The sequence below is a fragment of the Dermacentor silvarum genome, chromosome 4 (genome assembly GCF_013339745.2).
Source record: "Dermacentor silvarum isolate Dsil-2018 chromosome 4, BIME_Dsil_1.4, whole genome shotgun sequence".
NCBI classification, from domain to species: domain Eukaryota; kingdom Metazoa; phylum Arthropoda; class Arachnida; order Ixodida; family Ixodidae; genus Dermacentor; species Dermacentor silvarum.
Window position 1 is genome coordinate 82,879,251 of NC_051157.2, and position 6,000 is coordinate 82,885,250.

General features: G+C 44.1%; 1 protein-coding gene across 2 annotated transcripts in view; it reads right to left on the reverse strand.

The window, feature by feature from the left end:
• Positions 1 to 5,356, reverse strand: part of LOC119450309 (troponin T, skeletal muscle-like) — a 30,975-nt gene extending 25,619 nt beyond the window's left edge. The window contains exon 1 of one of the 2 annotated variants that reach the window (XM_049665793.1): positions 5,199 to 5,356. The gene's annotated coding sequence lies outside the window, so the exon portion shown is untranslated. The remainder of the gene's footprint in view (positions 1 to 5,198) is intronic. The other variant, XM_037713731.2, reaches the window with a different exon arrangement.
• Positions 5,357 to 6,000: the final 644 nt, after the last annotated feature.

Below are 6,000 nucleotides of genomic sequence, written 5' to 3' on the forward strand. Positions count from 1 at the left end.
GCATTTGATTTCAATTACAATAAATGCCTATTACAGTTCGCTAGCCTCTACACTATGAAGTTTTCGGGGACTTCTTTCAAGAATCAGAAAGGAATGTGACCGAGCAAACTGACTGTTACGTAAGAAGTATCAAGCAAATAGTTGTTCCTTCAAAATATGTAGTAGGCTTCTAGGTTCACGTTCGGACCCGGTGTCACGTGTCATTCACGTCTCTGTATCACATAGTGTTCCGTGTTTTTTGTTACAAACTCCAAATAGATACATACATGGCGTTTTATCAGAAGCCGACCTTCATTCCAACGTTAATACAAAGCGGAACGTTTTTAATCACTGTTTTTTTATTACAACTTCACATAGTTTGAATACATTGTGGTGTATGGAAAAAAGGATGCAGTGCGAGTGTGATAATTTTCACATCTACGCGATAATATAATTCACAGCTCCGACGTATGGAGAGGAGCCTCGTTGTGTAGAAGACATTTGCCAGTGCAGAGAACGACTCTAAATTTATGCTACATAGGCTTGTTTATATGTTTTCCTCAAAAATCTGTTCTATATGGTGGCCAGCATGTGATCGAGTGCTGGTGAAATGCATCGGGAAACGGTAGGAACAGCGTGCACAATAAAACTTAGGGCTTGATTCACTGCACCTGCAACTATTACAAAGATCAACAAAACATATAAGGTTATTCCAAATTTCACAACTTCGTTCATCATTACATGGGGAGACCAAAAATAATGAATTGCGTAACAAATTTTTACGTCAGTACACGAAAACTGCGATCAATTGCAATCCTAACTAACGTCTAGTCACATGGCACAACATCTGATCCCATTTTGCTTATTCGTCACGCTAATAAAGGCACATTGAAGCTTGCCGAATAATGCAGCAAACGCTTACAAGGAACTACGTTGTTGCACTTTTGTCCGTGGTTTATACTTGCCGTCTTTTCACTGTTATCCTTAATGGAGAAATAGGTAAAAATTGCCACGTTTTCAGTGTTTCGGCGTGGGTGACGTAGTTCCCGCCTCGATTCGGTTACCACATCGTCATAATGTCCTCCTCACCCCCCTCCCCCTTCGAGACAATATAAACCAAGTGCTTCGCGAAGAACTGAACAAGCGCGTAGTTGCCAGCGTAGTTGTCCCGTTGGCCGTGCGCGAACAGCGCTCCGGAGATTGCCACCGAGGAACGAGACACCGCGTCCATAAAGGGTGTTCCGACCCGGGACGTCCCACTAGCGGGCCGGCGGTGGTGCGCTGGGGCTATTCTGGGCCCGCGATGCCCTCGGGCACGGGCTTGCTTCGACGGCGCCACCCGCCCCACCACAACCTGGCTCGTACCTCACCCGCCCCCCCCCCCCCCCCCCCTTTCGTGTAGCCCGGTTTTCCGAACGGGCTGCGTTGCTTCTACGAGCCTGGGTCGATGATGACAAACTCCGAGCCAAGAACTAGGTGCTCGCGAGCGAAGCCGTTGGCCCCTCTGATCCTCTTCGTGTCGGGCTTTATGGGTGGCGCGGTGGGCGAGCTTCGCCAACATTTACATTATATTTCCTTTGGTTTTGCAACTTTCTGGTTACCTCTATACTAAAATGCCCGTTGTGGAGAGGTTGACAGCCTCCGTTCACAACTGAGTTCATGGGATTCACAAGGTGATTGCTCAAAGAAACTGTGAAAACTGAAACTAGAGACAAGTGTTGAAACGGCCTCTTTGTATATGGATGTCGTTTAACCTTAATTAATCCATTCGATTTACTAGACGTGGAAAGCGGTAACCGACAGCGACCTTGCCAAAAGTACTAAATGTACTTACTCTGCTGAAGGTACATATTTCCTAAACGTTTGTTAGCTAATTCAAGGCGATCGTAGAGTTTTGCATCAACAAAAATTGTGTTAAACACACGCCCTGGGCAATTTGCTAAAACCACGTCTTTTTACACTTAACGTCACAAGCTTGCATTCTGTGCTATAAAGTGCCGGTATAGTTGCACGCTTTTCTTGAAAGTGGCCTTTTGACGGTTTATTTTGCTAAACAGAGATAACCTGGGACAATCCATAAAGACAATGTGCTGCCAAAAACTATTTTCGATGTGAATAAATCCCACTTTCATTTGTGCTTCCTTGTGTGTTTACTCAACTTTACTATTGTCTCTGAAAAAATTCGCACATCTCCTGCTAGACGACCTTAATGATGGGGCAAATGTACGTCATTGCGTAGCAATGCTGGCTGTACTTCTTAAGCTGGTCGGCCAGCCATTCTATGTTGTCTATTACCTGTGTCGTTCATTACGTAACGGTAAATTGAAGACAGATTACCAACAGCATGTCTTTTTAGACATGACCGAAAACCTTCAGACATGTTCTTTTGATCACAAAAACAGGCAGGACACATTGTGCGTTAAGATTGTATTTTCTTCACAATAGGGGCGTAATGCACAGTTTTTGATATTTAAGTGTGTAATGACATTGATAAAATACTGGATTTATACGTACAATGACGCTTGCCTGCAGCAACAGAGTTGCTCGCATTTTTCATAACCCTTGGTAAGTTTGACATTTTAGCATAGCTCATTGTAACCATGAATAAGACAGCATGTAAACCTATTGTGAATATCGATACATTCACTCTAATGTTTATTACTGTGTCCCTGAGCAAGATTAGCGCGAAGTTCTCCAACGTGACTGCAGGAACAGAATCTTACACGAAATTGTACCAGCACATATAGCGAACAACGTCGAACATCGTTTTTCCTGAATGTTGTATACTATGAGAATGCGCAGGTATTTTTTGCGAGTAAATTTTGACACTTTCTGTTTTTCAAAATAAATGTCGATAAGCGACCAGACGCAGCTTGTCAGCCCCTGTTGATTCTGCTTATTTTGTAGCTTTTCGTCAAGCACTAAATTATGTTGCGTAAGATGAATGCACTCGCGGAAGAATGCCGAGTTTGTGCATTAAAAAATGAAACAAATAGGTAAGAAAATCTTGCTCTTGAAATCTAGAACTTTCCAACAAGCGTCGATGGCGCAAGGCACTGTGGCGACATGCTCGGTACATGAGCACGAGAAATATAAGGCAATCCGACGCACTCATTATTTCATTAGTCAGAACAATACGAAGTAACACACAATGAAGCCAGAGGAACTATGGAGGAACTGAATTGTTGTGTTTGATAAAAATGTAGAAAAATAAGGAAAATAGAGATGAAAGTGTACGAAAAGAAAACTTTCTGCATTTGGAAGCACATCTTCAGCATTACATGTGCGGTGACCAATTAACATGATTGTCAGTCTCGTAAACAGTCCCCTTTTCATGCGTTATTATAGTTTGCATAATGGTGTATAGTACAGCTCAGCCAGATCACTTCTAAACACGTTTGTTTCCTTGTATATTTTCCTTTTTTCTTCTTGAAAGCAATCGATGGGGTCACGACTGGAATGTTGTCTCGTTAAAAAAAGTCGTTACAGCAACTGTTGCCACTTTGCCTCTTGCGTTGAACTCCACCGTTCATTTCGATTATGAGTAGAAAGATGATATGCGCAAACGGGGTCAGTGATTTACAGCGGGAATCATCGTTCTTGTAATATTGCACCCAACAAAGAGCTAGCATGGAAACATGCCTAATTGTGGCACGTGTCATGGCCTTCGATTAGGTTTTCATAATCACTCACTATGGGCCAAAAATGATAGAACATTACTGATAGGAATAAATGAGGCATCGGGCAACTAATGCAGCACACCATATAGTTGGTCGGCATTCTAGATTCAAATAATTTCTGTAAACATGCGCTATGTTGAACCTTTCGTAGATGTTTTGCCAAATACTCAAGCCCAACCGTAAAACGAAGAGTTATAAATTTCCAGAACATTATCGTTAGCAATAACAGGGAGATTACACGCTATATTTGCGTTTTCTACTTTTGAAACAAACATCTTGAAATATAGCGCATAAGTTTACTGTGCCTGACGTGTCAATGACAACTATTTACATAATTTGAAGCACTTTTGGAGTTCTGTGGCTAAAAGACAGAACTGCCATTCAGAAGTAATTCGTACACTCTGTTATATTATCTATTTGTTAATTATCATTGAATTTAACACTCCTGGTGCATTCAACATCAGTGTGCAGTGTCATTGAAAGCATGTTCTAAATAACTTGTGTTACGGCATTTTCATTTCATCAAACAGCGTATACATGTGAACGATTATGAATGTGAATGGCATTTGAGTACAATGAACTCTGAGCAAGCTATAAACTCAAAAGAGGCAGTTTGCTGCAGCTGCATTTTAATGTGCGAAACGGGCTTTGTGTCATGTAGAATCTTCAGTAACCACTCTATTCATGTCTAGCCACGACAGAAGCTCTTCGATATTTGTAGCCATTGGAACTTACGGCCTTCTGTGTTTACAGAACTCTTCACTAAGCCCAAAGCGTCTAACATATGCTATATTTTAGGCGCAGTCTTTCCATACACAATTAGACAAAGTAGGAAGAAATTTTGAATTTGTCCAGGCAAAGAAAGTTGTTTCCGATAAAGTTAAGCCTACAAAATCTCTTCAATAACGTCTTTTTTTTTCTGTTCAGGGAAGGAAGACGTTAAAATCCAGTGCACCTCGGGTGGCATTTACGTCATTTGCACCTTTTGCTCCGAGTAAACGTGGATTTAATAAATAAGCACAACAACTATAATCCGACAAGAAACCTGAGTCTTCATTGATGAAAAGTTCACGTAGGTTTGCAGCAAACGAACAACATAACAAACGGTCTTTTAAACAGCTCCGCCTATCTGTACTCCCATCATATTTGTTTACTTTATGTTATCATTCAAGTTCTCTCTCTCTCTCGCTTCGAACAGCTCACCGTACGTTTAACAACGGTAGATGACAGAAATGATTCCGTACTAGACCACTAAAGTACGCTTCACCGCGACGTATAAAGCAAAGTGCAGCTTCACATTCACATCCAACCGATTCCTGACGGAAGTTAATTTCTTTTCTCGCCAACTTAACCACCGAGCAAGCGTCGTTTCCCTCGAGGCGAGCACACCGCGTAAATCAGGGGAGAAGACGAGGCCCACGAGTCGATACCGAAGCAGTCCGGCGCGTCTCGGGCTCGTGCGATCGCAGCCGCGCGAGCGGGAGCAGCAGTTGTCGGCGACGGCTAACAAATCCAGCACAGTCGGCGTCGCGGTCTCACCTGGCCTCGGTGGTAAGGAAGAGGAACGGTGGTCGAGGCGTCCCGTTGGTCGAGTGGCGTCGAGCTGTTCGCAACCCGCAAGCCCAGGCGAGCACACACCACCGTAAGATCCTTGCGCGCCCACAACCGCTCCCGAGACTGCGCCGACCCTTCGCTATCACGCGCTCTCTCCCCTGGAGCCTGCGAGAAACATACAGAGGACGAAAAAAAAAGAGAGACAACGAATACCGCTGCCCGAGAAGCAACAAACGAAAGTCATGCTCCTCCTCGTCCCTCTTTCCCGCCGCCAACATCGCTGATGGGGGAGAGAGTGACACTTCGTGATGTGTGTATACCTACACCCTTCTCCCTTCTTGGAGTGAACAGCGAAGGAAGCAAGAGAAACACAAAAGCAAGCAAACATGGCCGTTGGCTCAGAAATAGGAACCAGCGCCCGTCTGAGGACGAGACTGCTGCAAGCCGGAGCTCCGCGTGCATAACGTGTGCCAGCGTTAGGAGCGCCCCAGTGAGACTTCTGGAGTCGAGGATGCGTACAGACGACGATGATGCCTGTTCTTTGATTGACCTCCATGCTTCGCTGGCTGCGTCTCCAGTTTCGTTTGGTTGCTTTTCTCCCACCGCTGGACATTGGCTGGAATTTGTTTACAGTACGAAGCGGGCGACTCCAGGCCTCAAACTCGGGTGTAAAAATGACGTAGACGAGGCGAAAAAGAGGCTGGAGGCATTGGAGGTGGTTGTGAAGTTGCCGGAGTGCCAATTCGATAAAATGAAAAGAGTAAATAAACGTGCGTTATAAAACAAA